Raw genomic sequence first — 14,528 nt, forward strand, 5'->3', positions numbered from 1 at the left:
ACGAGTGCTGAGATGAGGTTTGCTGAGCTGCTTGGGCTGTGCTACTTTGTGCTCTCTCATTTAAGCACCAACCAATTAAGTCAAACATCATTCACTGCAGCAGGCATGCCTCCTAGCTGACTGCACAGGTAATCAGGAATAGATGAGGGCTCATATGCCATTGGCTCATGTCCACAGCAACAGAACTAGGTGCCTTCACCTGGCCAAGTTGACAACTGAATCTAACTACCACAGACCCTGAGGACTCTGTTCTCCCAAAACGCCTCATGAACACTGACGGTGAGTGCCATAACACCCTAGGTTCCCTGAGTTCTAGAATTATAGATTCTAGACCATATGAATATAGAGTCTTTGTTCCAACAAAGCCTAACCTCTTCTTCTAGAAGGGTAAACTTTTCTTGTCTTTAGGAATTTCAGTCGAATGGAACCCTCCTGTTCTAGTTTGCTAGTTTCTGTAATGCAATATACCGGAAACAAAATGGCTTTTAAAAAGGGGAATTTAATGAGTTGCTAGTTTACAGTTCAAAGGCTGAGAAAATGTCCCAATTAAAACAAGTCTATAGAAATGTCCAATCAAAGGCATCCAGGGAATGATACCTTGGTTCAAGAAGGCCAGTGAAGTTCAGGGTTTCTCTCTGAAGTGGAAGGGCACATGGTGAACACAGTCAGAGTTTTTCTCTCATCTGGAAAGGCACATAGTGAACATGGTCAGGGTTCCTCTCTCATGGCAAACACAGCATCATCTGCTAGCTTCTTCTTCTGGCTTCCTGTTTCAGGAAGCCCCCCGGGAGGCATTTTCCTTCTTCATCTCCAAAGACCGCTGGCTGTGGACTCTCTGCTTTGTGGTGCTGCAGCATTCTCTGCTCTCTCTGAATCTCCAATCTCCAAAATGTTTCCTCTTTTATAGGACTTCAGAAACTAATCAAGACCCACCTGAATGGGTGGAGACATGTCATCACCTAATCCAGTTTAACAACCACTCTCAATTACATCACATCTCCAGGGAGATGAGCTGATTATAGTTCAAACATACAGTATTGAATAGGAATTATTCTGCATTTATGAAACAGGATTTAGGTTAAAACATGGCTTTTCTAGGGGACATATGTCCTTTTGAACCAGCACACCTCCTTTCTTCAAACTTTTAAAAGAGAAAACAATGGCAAAAAAAAGGTAAGGACATGAAAGTCGTAAGCTCAGTCAGTTTTCGCAACACTGCCATTTCAACTTGTTTTGTCCGTGAATCAAATGATTTGGCCAAGGTACATTTACCCTGTCAGACATTCCTCTGGTCTTAGAGACGACTTAAGAACTACTGTGCAACTTCTGCCAGTGCAACTTCTGCCAGTGCAACTTCTGCCAGTGCAACTTCTGCCAGCGCAACTCTAGCAAAAAAATATCTTTGGCTTATAAATGTCATGTGCACTGCATTAGTTAAAGGGTCCAAATAGTCCCTGGGAAGCACAGGAGAGGTCTCTTGGGCAAGCAAAGAGGGCCAAAAAGGTAATTCACTTTATACAAATATCAATAAATGGAGATCAGGATGTTGACAGAATATACCCATCAGTACCTCGCAGAGAGCCTCATTTTCTTTAAACAGCTCTTTGAAAACAAGGATCATTTTACTTGTGCATAAAAAAAAAAGTAAACATATTTTTCCTTTTAGATCTTCCTTCTTAATTGACCCAGACAAACCAGATACTGCATGCCCGTATTTTCCAGATTATATGGAGCCAAACAGTGAAAGTAAAGACAAGGAGAAAAGCTGTACCTAAGGAGGTGATTCTCATACATGCATGTGCTAAGGCCCGACAAAGGAGCATGCGAAATTGCAAATCCTTTGGTCCCCATGCCAGGAATTCCAATTCAGTGTGTCTAGGGTAAGACCCAGAGATCTGCATCTTAGTAACCCCAGGTGAGTCTCCTTCAGGGGAGCGGGAGACCACGTCTTGAACTGGCTGAACACTGGCCTCGAGCTTGTAAGACTTCTTTTTCTATTCCTAGTCTGTTAGTGAGTTCCAACCTTGCTTCAGGCCAAGTCACATTCATCGCGTCCCAGTTTCAGTCTGTAAAGTGGGGCTGACCATAATTGCCACCTACCTCATTACCATCACATGTGAATTCATGAGATAATGCCTGTGAAGTATTTTAAATTTCTCACTAGAAAAGCACTGTATTTCAAGTATTATGAAGTATTTATTTCCAGTATAACAGTGATACTTTGTTTTTCAAGGGCTCACAAAAAGCGGTACCAGTACTGTAAAAATGTGCTAACGAGACTACTACACTCCAGGCTCAATCATATTAAATAACGCATACTGAAGGGAAATGGGTTTCTGCCTCAACTTTTGACTTAAAATCTCAGTGATGTCACAGTCATCGTCTTTTCCCAACCGTAGACCACATTTAGACATTCCCTGGTGTGTCAGTCGAGGTTATACCAGAGAAATGGAACCAGCAGGATCCACAGAGAGAGAGTGTGAGCGAGAGAGAGAAGAAGAGGAAATTGCTTACTCAGATGTGTGTTCCGTAGATAGGTCACAAGGAAGGGCAGGTTGGAAATTCAGACAGGAGCTGATAAGGCAATACACGGGTGAAATTTCTTCCTCAGGGAAACCTCAGTTCTGCTACTAAAACTTTCAAGTAATTGGATGAAACCCAGCCACATTATCAATGATAATCTCCTTTATTCGAAGTCAACTGATTGTAGATGTTAATCTACAAGTACCTTCATAGCAACCCCTAGATTGATGTTTGACTGAACAATGGGTACTATAACCTACCCATGTTAATACAGAAAACTAACCATCATACCTGACATGCTTACCCATTGTCAATTATTGAGTTGGAACCAAAGATCTAACCAAATTGCACTTGTGATGCAAAAAATTACCTCCATTTTTTTATTACAGTGTATCTTGACAGGACAAAGAGGCTAATAATTAGATTTTTCATGTACCCGAAAACATTCTTGTGCCTGTTTTCTAGATTGTAACATGGTCTTTCTTGGCAAGCCTTGATATCTTCTAAGCAAAGGCATAAAAGTACCAAGCCTAGAATAAAGACCTGCTGTTTCTACTTACTTACAATTCTTTCTTCAGGTAAAAGCATGTACCTTTGAGGAACCACCTTTCTGTCTCACTTGGCCCACCAACCAGCACAGTCAGATTTTTCTGCACCCCACTGCCCACGGTGCCAGCTCAGCTCAGACCAGCGAGACTCAGACTTGGAAAGCTTGTTGGAACCAGTGGGAAAGGGACGCTCTGCTTTTCCCGTGGTTTCAGAACTGAAATTGTAAGTGACTGCTTTGCCTCCACAAGAGGAGACCTGCCTAAGAAAGCAGAGCTGAAGGATTTGGAGAAGCAAATTCCAAAGTGAGTAAGCAGAGGGATACAGCCATTCCTGAAGACAGTAGGATTTTTTGGCTACTTAACAAATGATTTCTCCTTTATGCTTAAATCAATGTATGTGTCTGTAACTTTTCCCCTTTTTTTATTTTTGTTTTTTGTAAGCAGACTTTAAAATGTTCCTCATTATTTTCAAAGCATCATTAAAAGAAAATGAAGCTATCTGTGGGGCAATGATGGGTATATTCTATCAACATCCTGATCTACATTTATTGGTGTTTATATAAAGTATTTTGCCCTTTTTAGCCCTCTACATTTACCCAAGAGACTTCTGATACCTCCTAGTAAAAGTTTCTGAATAGAACAAATTGCACTTTCCCCTTTCACATTTAGGATGGTATCAGTTTGCTTTGCAAAGAACTAAAAAGGGAAGCATTTCTTCTGCTCTCCACCCTTAGGCTCATTGTTGGAAGCCAATAAGATGTTCGGAGAAGCACAGCTGCTAAAGTGGGGCACCCAAGCTCATCCCAGGCTATATAGCTGAGCAACCTCAGAGCCCTCTCCTAAAAGTGCACCATCCCTCCAAGTTGGCATCCTCAGACAGGTGTTCACCTCCACGGGAGACTCAAGGCAAGATGGGGGAACAGGTTGAAGGAGCAGCAATTGCCGCACCTGGATCAACATTTGCTGACAGTCTAACCAGCACGAACTATGCCCAAAGTAGGGTTACAAGAAGGGAAAGAGGAATGCAGGAAGAGGGAGGGAGAGAAGGATGAAAACCTTTTATGAGGTGCCTACTATGTGCCAGGCATTATGCCAAATGCTTTTCATATACAATAATATCTCATTGGATCCTCGCCACAGTTCTCTGACATTGTAATTACATCTTCATTTCAGTCAGTGAGAAACTAGGCCCATTGCAAGTAACTGGCTTGCCTCAAGGTGACATAGCTCCATTGTCAAGAGCAGAGCTGAAATTTAGACTTGATTCCACATCGGTCTGTGTGTGTGTACCCCCTTCTTTGAAAACATTCTTCTAAGCAACCTCAAGGTATAAAATTAGTGTGGACTGGCCCACCTCTTCATACTCTCCTTCCCAGGGCTGGGGCAGCCCCTCCTTGAAAGTGTGGGTCTTCAAAAACACTTTGAAAAGCACAAACAGGTGTGGTTAAAAAAAAACACTCTGGACTGGTTGAGTCAGCTCAGATACCAGTTTTTTCTGTAATGACAGGTGGTAAAGAGGATGAAAAAAATAAACTACCCCCACCTCACCCCAGGGGAAAAAAGGTCCCAAATCCCTTGCAGTTCCAGCACCTGCAAAGAACCTGACACATAGTAGATGTTTTATTAATATTTGTTGAATGCCTAAAGCAATGAATAACACTGAATGATTAACTTGAGTGACTGAGGTTAAAATAAATAAATAAATAAGAGGGAAAGTTTGGTTTCCTGGTCTTATTTCTATTTGCAATAACAATTTTCCTTCAAAATTCTGCATTGGATCATATTCTCTAATGCTGGGGCTTTACTGATGGTTTGCTGGAAGACTGCCTGATAAGATATGGTATACACATTATCCAACACTTGATCTCTAGTCTTCACATCAGAAGAAAGGATGTGGAAGGCTTTTAAGATCACTGGGGGAATACAGTAAGTAGGAGTGGGAAGGAAATGTTGAATCAAAAGCAAGGTAAGGATGTGCTTTCTTGCAATTCTAATGGTGACATCCGTTTAAAAATAAGGTTCCAGAATTCCATTCTAGTTAGTATGATTCTGCAAAAATGTTTTGGAATGGCATCCCGTGAGTGTCAATATAAGAACTTGCTGGAAATTAGCATTTATGGAGTTCCTTGCATGGGCCAGACACTGCAGTGGACAGTTGTTTCTTGATGCTCTGTACCCCTTATCCTTCTCTCCCTGAGGGCGTCCATGGAAATACCTTGTTTTAGTTTGCTAAGGCTGCAAGAATGGAATATACCAGGAATAGAATGGCTTTTAAAAAGGGAATTTATTGCATTACAAGTCTGCACTTCTAAGGCCATAGAAATATTCGAAGTAAGGCATCCACGGAAAGATACCTTAACTCCAATGACTTTCAGGGTTTCCCTTTAAGCAAGGAAGGCACGTGACAATGTCTGCTAGCTTTCTCTCCTCATTTCATAAGGCTTCCTTCTGCATTTCAAAGGTCTCTGGCCATGTGGGCTCTCAAGCTTTTTCCAGAAATGGTTGCCTCTTAAAGGGCTCCAGTAAGTAACCCCACCTTGAAAGGGTGGAGACACACACCTCCATAGACACCACCTAATAAACAGATCCCACCCACAATGTGGTGGGTCACATTTTCATGGCACACCTTACTCAAAAGGATTTTGCCCAGCATTACTGAATGAGGATTAATGAACATGACTTTTCTGGGGTCTACAGCTTCAAACCAGCACATACTTCTTCTCCACTGTTAACCCCTGTGTGTCAGGCAATATTGACTCTATCCCTGGCTCCAGGATATGACTTGTTACTGCCCAATGAGAGCAAGATATTTCATCTGGCCACAATGATTGGTTCAAGGAAGGGCACAGCCCAAGCCAATCAGACATAATGAGAGCTAATCCCAGCTAACCCCCAAACCCTTGTTTTACAGTCCAATGAGAATCTGAGAAGTGATGGGTATTGAAATCTGAGAATGAAGCCAATATGAGGAAGAGAATGGAACTGAAAAGTGGGAGTAATATCATAAGCAATCAAAACAGATGACTCCATCTTAGCCCTGATTCCAGTTTTAAGATGACCCTGAGACATTTCAGTTACAAGAGCAACTAAATTCCCAATTTTGCTTAAACCAATGTGAGTTGCTTTCTCAGACGCTGACAACTGAAAGCATCCCAACAAATGCAGGCATTTTACGTAACATACTTCCTTTCACTTGTCCCGAGCAACCCTCGTAAGAACCAAAGTATTGTTTCAATTTTACAAATTAAAGAACTAAGATGGGGAAAGCTACATGCATGGTGCCAACTCTATTCTTAGAGAATGAGTTTCTTTCCTGCTTCTTTCAAGTCACACACAAGTTGCTTGTCAACTTTAAAAAAATGATCACCTGGAGTCTGAGAATAGACAACTTGACACTTTCAGGTTTTTTCAGCAACTGTAATATATATTTTTGATACACAGTTTTTTTCCTTTCTTCCTCCAATATCAACAGGTAGTCTCATGTAGTGGTTAAGAACTTGGACTCTGGAGCCACACTCTGGTTCAAATCTCAGCTCTGCCTTATACTAACTGTAACTTTGAATTAATTAATCTCTCACTGCCTTAGTTTCTTCATCTGAAAATTGGAGTGAAGACCATGATAGCATCGGCCACTTGGGGTTGTTGAGCCAGCTGAGTTAACACCTGTAAAGTGCTTAAAAAAGGCCCAGCATATAATCTTTGCTACTATAAGTAATAATATTATCATAATGGGTGACATCACAGCCCAAGTTATAAATATGTGTATCACTCTTATACCCCATTTGTTTGTTGCTTATGCTGCCCTAAAAGAGATAATGAAACATATAATTAAAAATCACCTTCCCACAGACGCAGTCCTTCAATAAAGTCCTCACATACCAAATACTGCAAGCCAAAGCAGTCAAAAGTTGTCCAAATTAGGAAACCATTTTAAAACTCATCAGACTTACTGTCATTCCTCAAAAATTAGAAATGTTTTTCCAAACAGAATACCAGCTTCTAAACAGAAGTTGTGTCAGAGCCAATTTGGAGGAGATACCATCACATTCACAGGGCGGAAGTGGCTACATCCTGCCTCAGAGGGTTGGTGATTAAGATCCCGCCTCTCTGTGCAAGCATTTGCAGATCCTTCAGTGTGACTGCCAACTCGCTGCATTTTGCTATTTTCCTGTTCCTATATGTTCCATGGATTCTAATTCACTCTTCGACGCTCCATCAGTTTCTATCTTGAATTCACTTAGCGGAGCTGGTTTGTCTGGAGGAAGGCACTGATTCTTTTCAAAAGGCAACATGGTTTCTGTGGCAAAGCATCTGTCTTGTCCTCTCCATCCTCATCATCTTCATCCACTTCAGTCATTCTTTCCAGGAAAAAAAGAAAGAGTCAGGCTTGCCAGTTCACCGAGGCCCCTCTTGTGCCCTTCTAGAATGCAAGGAACAGAGCCCCACCAAATTCTTATTTATACAACATGGGATGGAACCATCAGTAACTGAGCATTCTCTGATCGATACAGCAAAAAGTACCTGGCCAAAGGCAGTTGGTGAGTAGTGGAAGCACCAAAAAGTATGTCAAAGTCTTTCCCTCTGGCTCACTCTATCACAATGGGAAAGAATCAGCCAGGCAAAGTTCTTGAGGGAGAGTGTTCCAAGAGGAGTGAATTCTCTCAGCATTGTTCAGACAGAATGTCTCTGGTCTGGTCTTCAGGCCACAGAAAGCAGGCTTGATCCTTTCCAACTCGGGGTAATGTTTCTTGGGATTCACTTGGTATAGGATGGATCAGCTACAGTTAGGTTTAGCTGCAATGATACAAAACCCAAATCAGCAGTTGTTTAAATTAGCTAAAAGTACTTTTACTTTTGTCTAAGCAAAAGCAGTCCAGAGCCAGTATTGCCCTTCTTGAGGATAAAGACCTAAGTTTTTCTGTCTTTTTGCTCCATTATGGTCCACCTCTGCTGGATCTCCAGCCATTGTTTAAATTCCAGCCAAAAGGAAGGAGATAAGCTAGAAGAAGGGACAAAGATGCACACTAGCTTTTTAATAAAGAAGTTTCCTTGAGGCTATCTCATGACTTCTATCTAGTCTTCTTTATTAACATAGCATTGTCAGGTATTATGTGAATAGATATCTGGTCCAATGGGCCTCACACATCATTAATATACACATAATTACAGTCTCATCTTGGTCTCCTGAATAAGCAGAGTGGGCAAGCATCACTTCTTCCTGAGAATACCACCTTAGCCAAACTTCCTGTGTTGTGGTGTTAGACGTCTCACACACACACAGACTGCCAGCTTCTCTAGGACCTGTATTAAGATTAGCATTCTTTTTCTTCTTTTTTTTTTTAAATATTGTAAAATAGACTTGCATACATCTCAAAATTTATTTTGGATCACTAAAGATTCTTGATTTGAATATCCTTCTCTTTTTGAGAACATCACCATGCATTTTACTATTTATATCAATATTTTAATATTACTGTCATTCAGTTTTTTAAATATGACACTTATCATCTAGAAACTGGGAGAGGAGTCCAGAATATTTAGACTGCAAATCCTTGATCCTGACCCAGCGTTTCAGACCCGGCTTTGTGATAGAAAAGCTAACTGCTTTGGTTCCCTTATCTCCTTCCAGAATCTGCCACACTGGAAATGAGTGAGAAGTCCAGCATTTCTTATATATCTATTCATCTCTTGAATAAACGGTAATGATTCTGGGGGGTACTCAGGTAGTTTAGTGGTAGAATTCTCACCTGCCATGCCAGAGACCCGGGTTTGATTCCCTCCCCACCTTACCCCCCCCCCAAATATACAAATGACCCTGCAATAATGAGATAGTCATGTGGAAAAAGAATGAACTGTGATTCCCACCATGCAGCATGCCAAAAAAAAAAAAGTAATAATTCTGACAGTGTGGGTGGGCTGGCGTTTCTTCAGCCGACATGCATGTCTGAAATGTGTCCGGCGGTCAGAGGGAAGGGCTTTTATAGCCAAATAGCTTGGGCTCAGATCTCAGCAAGGACAGTCACAGTGTATGTGACCTGGAATGAAGTACTCTCTACCTACTGTCTGCCACAGGTGAGTAAGATTCGACATATGTGTTATTGCCCCCACCTCACAGGTAACTTCTGATATCAAATGGTTCCATAGATGTAAAATGCTTGGCCACAGGTACCCAATGGATAGGGAAGTGCTTTGTAAATGATAAGCATTATCAGTAGTGTGCACATCAGTGGCTGGCTGTGATGAGGAAAGGAGCTGGGCACTATTTTTTACCCTTTTAAGGATAATTAAAAGAATTCACTCAACAAATATGTCTTGATAAGTTACTGTATTTGATCTCACTCAGGCATGATCACCTAATGTGGTAAAAGGGAAAGAGAAGGAGGGAAGGAGAGGAGGGAGAAAGGAGAGGAAAGAAGGGAGGCAGGTGGGCCAGCAGAGCATGCAGTAAATGACCTCTGAGCATGTACTTGGAGACCCAAGGCCATCACCAAGAAAAGGAGACAAGCCCTCCATGAATTTCTATGTATTTCCCCATCCCTTGGGGAGGCTTCTCTCAGCAGCTAATGGCTGTGTGTGCATCCAGGCAGGGAGCAGGTGTTAATCTACTCAGAGTAGTTAATAGCCATTAATAGCACTTAAAAATCCAATAAACCTAGAAGGACATTCTAGCGCATCCAAACAAAGACCAGAATTCTGTGTGGGGCCCTTCTTGGTGTGTTCATTATCATCATCATCATCAACAGGGGTTCCTGCCTAATAACCAGTGACACAAGCATTCTCTACCCAACCTTATATGCTAGGCATGAGGCCAGCACTGGAGATAAAAAGGATTGATGTGATCTGGTCTCTGGCCCCAGAAGCCTACAGAGAAGTGGGAAAGGCACAACTCTCTGGAACTGAACACAATGCAGTAAGATGAGAACTATGTGAGTAAAATGAACTAAGTTCCATAGGACAGTATGATTAATGGTCTGTTTTCGGCTTGAAACGGGACCTTTTTAACATCAGATATTGTGCAAGAGCAAAGGTAATTCACCACACAAAACAGCAGTGGTAGCGCCAAACAAATGAACACAGCTTACCGTGGAAGCAGCACGCCTCCTAAAATGTCCTTGTAAAACTTCAGAGAAAATGGCAGACTGAATAGCCACAGAGTACACACTTTTCCCTCTGTCTGGCTCCAACCACACAGTGGATAAAATATAACCTTAAAAAAAAAAAATCCTAAGCTCAATTCACAGTAGGTTCTCAGATGCCAGGAAATAAGAGGAGAAACTGAAAGCTACTGAGTTATAGCTGAGAGAGGGTTGGGGATGTCCAAGCAGATCTAGGAGGTCTGATGTGCATGACGAGATAAGGCATGTGGCCTTGAGAGAGGCCCTGGAAAGACTCTGAGCTTCAAGAAGAAGGACTAGAAAAACACTATAGTTGGGCATACTGAGTGGGAAGGAAGTATCTCTCTGCCTAAGGCATTGGGTAGGCAGACCTAAAAACTACAAGCCTGTGCCGTGTATGATTGGGGATTCCAAGTACATCCTTTCCAGCATAATGCCATCATGACAACCCAAGAGTAATGCTCCTGAACAAGCAAAACACATTGACACCTGGTAGAGCCAAAAAAATTTACTCTGTAGGGTCTCTTCCATATACCAAGGACCAGAGAGACATATAGGGGAAACAAAATAAATAAATAACCCCTACCAAAGATGACCTCATAATCAGAAATGAAAAGCCATAGTAGTAAACTGTCCACTGTGTCGGAGGCCTAACAGATGTAACAATAGAATACAACAGAATATCTGAAAAGGTCTTTTAAAAAACAAGCAGTACAATACAAAACAAAGAAAAATATTGCACATGCCAGCCTTACATAGCCAAAGAGCAAAAATATTTCATATGACCCAATGGAGGAAGGCCTTCACTCAAAAACCACTCTCTCACTGGTGTCTGATGTCAGATCTTAGCACATCATTCCTTCAGATGAAACACTTCCTCCTTTCAGCTGTCCTTTCAAAAGTACATATACTCCTGGGAGAATGAATACAGGTTAACCTTTCTCAAATTTCAGTTTTTATTAGAATCAACTGCAAAATTTTTTCAAAATGAACCCCACCCAATGAGATGTTGGTTTAGGTAGATTTAGGGTGAGACCCAGGAATCTGTATACTTACTAAGTATCCCAAGGGATTTCCAGTGTGACTTGGGAGGAGAGGACAGTGAGGGGTATCTGATATTCTAGTCAAGCAATCTACTGTTGGAACTGTTTGGGCCTAGAAAATAATCTGTTTGGGAACCTTTAGTTAAAAACACTATATTTTGGGCTGGAATAACTTTATTTATATAGAGCGATGTAGAGATCATAAATATTATTCTACATACGCCCTTTTAAGCCATACTGGCTTTCTCTCTTTTATTTAAGATTAGGTTTTACCATACTGTTGTAGCAATTGATAGTGGAAGTGTGAAGAAAGGGAGAAGAGAGAAGGGGAGAGTTGCTAAGTCAAAAGCTAAGAATTATGTAATAAGAAGGAGGACTTATATCTTTATTACGTCTACCTCAAATAGAACTGGGGGAATCAGAGACATTTACTACTTACCGAATCTTCTTGAGCTCTTCCTCAATTCTCAGCCCTCTTGTAGTGGATGGGACTAGGGAGAAACTTCTGGCCAATGGGCAGTGAATAGAAGTAACAAGTAAACTTCCAGAATTAAGCCTTTAACAGCTGTAACCAACTCTCTCTAGCACTCACTTCCCTGTCCCTCAGTATGACTGACTTCAGTATGGAGGTCAACTGCCCAGGACAGTCCTCTGACTGCCATCCATTTTGCATGAGCCAGAAAGAAACCTTTGTTTGGTTATGTCACTGTGAGATTTGGGGGTACATTTGTTACCATAGCATGACCTAATCTAATAAAACAGTCTATGAGAAAGGAAAATAGGTAAAATCTCATTAAAGAATGTGGTCCCCATGCCCAATCAATTAAGCTCAAGTAATTGGTTATAAATACCAGTTCTTGTCTTGCACCCTCTTTAACTATTCATTTTCTATCACTGCTCCAAAAGTCTTTAAATTGCTAAGGATGAGTAAAGATCTCAGTAAACTCCAGCACACTACTTATTCATTTCCTTTTCCTACTACCTTATTCTTCAGGCAGAGTGCTATGAAGCGATGGTAAGTATATGTACGTATTAAAATATTTCTTTAGAAAAAACATCTTCCTGATATTTTTGGTCCATGCTTGGAAAGAATAATACAGGCTATTAACTAACAATGTGCACATTTTACTGACCTTTTAGAGTGAGTTTCCTTTTGGTGTAAAGAGAATAACAGAACCAAGCAGATGTCCTGGCCAGTCTACAGCTGCCTGATTTACAATGTGACACCAAATTTATGAAATCAGCTGTGGGGACCCTATGGCATCCTAAAGTTTCAGGAAAGGAAATTCACAGGTTTGAGTCAATCCAGGTTCTGGGTTAAGTGCTCTGCAACGGGAAGTTGCTTTGAGGTCCCCAAAGAACAGGTGTGGAAGCCAAGGGAGAGGGCAAAGAATGAACATAAAGCAACATGCTCCCTTCCTTGACAGGACCAATGGGAGCGTCAGGAGAAGGAAGAAGCATGGAATCCCAAGAAGGAAGGAAAGATACACCATTTTTCAAACGTATGGGTTCCCTTAAGTTTGCTTCCCAACCCTCACTATGGGTAGGAGTGAGGAACTATTTTTACAAAAGCATGGAGACGCTTGCCCCAAGGTTTACACACAAGAGTGCACCATTGTTTCTGCATACTTCCCATACTTACTGTGCTCAGAATGAAAAACAGGGTCTGTGTGAGCAGAAAGAAGCTTATTTTGGAGACTACTAAATTAAAGCAATCCACATAAAGTTTGACAACAGCAGGGTAGAGAAGCTTATCCTGCAGCAACACACTTAGTAATTTGTAACAATGTTTCAGTGCAGAAACTTGTAAAGACACTATCTTGGCAATCTAATATTTTCTGCTTCTAAGTGAAGTCTGTGATAATTGCATTTAAAGAAATCTTCTTTTTAAAAGTCTTTTTTTTTTTACAGAAACAACCTTTGACCGTGATGTTTCCCAGTCATTATCAAGATTAAAAAAGAAAACTCAATTGTCCCCTATACATTGCAATATTCGTTGAATAAATGAATGAGTGAGTGGTCAAGAAAAGGGAATTGGGGTGAGTGACACAAAATGCAGTTTTAGACATGTTGAGTTTAAGCTGTCAAAGGGGCAGCCTCATTGAAACATCTGATACTAGGCTAACAGACTTGATTATACAAACTTCTAGAGTGCTGTATGATGAAGGACAATTTTCAAATAAAATTGAAAGACAAGGAACACATCGGAGGGAATTATATACAATGTACTAAATAAAGGATTATTATCCAAAAAGATCTAAAACTACGAATCTGTAAGTTGCCCATATCTCAATAGGAAAATGAACAAAGGCTATGGATTAGAATTGTCATTAAACATATAAAAAGAAGGGGAACCTTATTAATAATAAAGAAAATACATATGAACAAACAGATTTTTTTTTTGCCCACAGCTAACATCATACTTAATGGAGAAAGACTGAAATCTTTCCCTCTAAAATCAGGAAAGAAACCAATGAAGCCTACTGCCCCCAGTGTTAACCAATATTGTACTAGAAGTTCTAGCTAGAGCAATTAAACAAGAGAAAGAAATGAAAGGCATCCAAATTGAAAAGGGAGAAGCAAAACTTTCCCTAGATGGAGATGATATGATCCTAGTTAAAGAAAATACTGACAAACCTACAACAAAGCTCCTAGAGCTAATAAATGAATTCAGCTAAGTGTCAGGGTACAAGACCAACACGGAAAACACAGTAGTGCTTCTAAATACAAGCAATAAGCAATCAGAAGAGGAAATCAAGAAAAAAAATTCCATTCACAAAAGCAACTAAAAGAATCAAATATCTAGGAATAAATCTGACCAAGGAGCTTTTGTAGAAAACTAAAAAACACTGCTTGAAAAATTCAAAGAAGACAAATAAATGGAAGGTCATTCCTTGTTCATTGATTGGAAGACTAAATAGCATTAAGAGATCAGTTCTACTTAAAGAAATTTACAGATTCAATGCCATTCCAATAAAAATTCCAACAACCTTCTTTGCAGAAATGAAAAAGACAGTGTGCCAGTTTGAAACTATTGTGTATCCCAGAAAAGCCATGTTCTTTAATCCTTATTCAATATTGTTGGGTGGGATCTTTTTTTAATTAAGTTGTTTCCATGGAGACGTGACCCACCCAATTGTGGGTAGGACTTTTTGATTAGGTGGTTTCCATGGAGATGGTCTCCACCCATTCTAGGTGGGGTCACTTACTGTAGTCCTTTAAGAGGGAACCACTTTGGAAAAAGCTTCAGAACTGATACAGACAAAGACTTTTGGAGATAGAGAAAGAAAACACCCTGG

General features: G+C 40.6%; 2 long non-coding RNA genes across 2 annotated transcripts in view; one reads left to right on the forward strand and one right to left on the reverse strand.

Annotated features, from left to right (window-relative positions):
- Positions 1 to 6,478: 6,478 nt before the first annotated feature.
- The window catches only part of LOC143661569 (uncharacterized), a 34,407-nt gene continuing 26,357 nt past the window's right edge, over positions 6,479 to 14,528 (reverse strand). The window contains exons 2-4 of the long non-coding RNA XR_013164696.1: positions 11,669 to 11,734; positions 7,593 to 7,865; positions 6,479 to 7,429 (exon numbers count right to left, since the gene is read on the reverse strand). This is a non-coding gene — a long non-coding RNA (uncharacterized LOC143661569). The remainder of the gene's footprint in view (positions 7,430 to 7,592; positions 7,866 to 11,668; positions 11,735 to 14,528) is intronic.
- Positions 7,247 to 13,373, forward strand: LOC143661579 (uncharacterized). The gene is made up of 4 exons (XR_013164705.1): positions 7,247 to 7,609; positions 9,872 to 9,997; positions 12,657 to 12,731; positions 13,141 to 13,373. It is a non-coding gene; the product is annotated as an uncharacterized LOC143661579 (long non-coding RNA).

Source organism: Tamandua tetradactyla, chromosome 2 (assembly GCF_023851605.1).
Source record: "Tamandua tetradactyla isolate mTamTet1 chromosome 2, mTamTet1.pri, whole genome shotgun sequence".
NCBI lineage: Eukaryota > Metazoa > Chordata > Mammalia > Pilosa > Myrmecophagidae > Tamandua > Tamandua tetradactyla.